The sequence below is a fragment of the Armigeres subalbatus genome, unplaced genomic scaffold (genome assembly GCF_024139115.2).
Source record: "Armigeres subalbatus isolate Guangzhou_Male unplaced genomic scaffold, GZ_Asu_2 Contig1729, whole genome shotgun sequence".
NCBI classification, from domain to species: Eukaryota; Metazoa; Arthropoda; class Insecta; order Diptera; family Culicidae; genus Armigeres; species Armigeres subalbatus.
In genome coordinates, this window is record NW_026942538.1 from 197,191 (window position 1) to 198,929 (window position 1,739).

Genomic DNA, 1,739 nt, shown 5'->3' on the forward strand with positions numbered 1-1,739 from the left:
AGACGAGGTGGTTGAATCATTTTTGTTTTGATTCTCATCGAGCTTTGCTGTCAGAGAGGATTTCGAAACAGCTGGGCATGTTCGCATGCGCTTCGCATTTTCTTCTAGTACGTTTGGTTCTATAGAACTATTGCTGATAGCTAACATGATAGAGTATTAAATATATTTATATTAGGTCTGATAAACGTGATTAGAATAGTCAAGCGCAAAAGTTTTTTTAAGGGAAAAATATAATAAAAACCCTAATTAATCAGAAAAATATATAAAGCTCTTTTAGTGGAATGTATTCAACCGTCTTAGACGAGTTAAGTACTCTCCATTAAATTCCACCAATTATTTTCGATATCTTTGCAGATACGTATTTCGACAACAACTGTGTGGTCGTCTACAGTGTCTCGTACTTGACTCGACTTAAAATTAAATGGAGAGTACTTAACTCGTCTTAGACGGCCTAATCGGTGACTTGTCGAGTAAAGTACGAGACACTGAAGACGACCTTACTGTTGAGGTCGAAATACGTATCTGTCAAGGTACAATCAAGTGGTGGAATTGAATGGGATGGTACAAACTCGTCTTATGACAAGTGAAGACATTCCACTAAAAAACTCAAAATAATTTTCTTAACAAAATTGTACTCATTGAAAAATTTCGCTTATTAATATTCCAAGCAAATTGGATGAGCTTAAGTGCCAAGAAGTATTTGCTATACTGGTTTTGAAATTAGTATTTTGGCCATAACACGATTTTTGCGTGTAAAAAATTGCATTTTTGCCACAACGACCTCTTTCAGGTTCTCTGCTAAACGAACATTACTGGTCTTTCTTCCGGTATACGCACCACATGTCCAGCCCACTGTAATCTGCCATAAGGATACTGTAATCGGTTAAGGATAAGTCTCTGAAAAAATTAGTGAGATTTTTTCGCGCACACACAGACATGACCTCAATTCGTCGTACTGAGTTATTTGGTATATAGCACTACATATAGGTCTCCGACCCTCTGATAAAAAGTTTGTTTTGCGAGGAGGGGTATTGCTTAGTCATCCATTAACTCAGTGTACCTTCTGAACCCCTTGACCGATTTCAACCAAATTTTGGACACACATTCTTTATCTTAAGGAGACAACGATAGGGGGGTCATGGATGCTGTTCGGAAAAGGGGGAGGGTGTGGGGGGAGGGGTATTGCGTAGTCATCCATCAACTCAGTGTACCTTCTGAACCCCTTGGCCGATCTCAACCAAATTTGGAACACTCATTCTTCATCTTATTGTGAGGAGGGTGGGAGGGTTATGGATGCTGTGCGGAAAAGGGGGAAGGTGTGGGGGAGGGGGTATTGCTTAGTCATCGATCAACTCAGTGTACCTTCTGAAGCCCTTGACCGATTTCAACCAAATTTGGGACACACATTCTTCATCTTAAGGAGACGACGATAGGGGGTTATGGATGCTGTTTGGAAAAGGGGGAGGGTGTGACGGGAGGGTATTGCTTAGTCAGCCATCAACTCAGTGTTTTTTCTGAACCCCTTGGCTGATCTCAACCAAATTTGGAACACTCATTCTTTATCTTAAGGAGACGATGATAGGGGGATTATGGATACTGTTCGGAAAAGGGGGAAGGTGTGGGGGGGGGGGTATTGCTTAGTCATCGATCAACTCAGTGTACCTTCTGAACCCCTTGGCCGATCTCAACCAAATTTGGGACACACATTCTTTATCTTAAGGAGACAACGATAGGGGTAT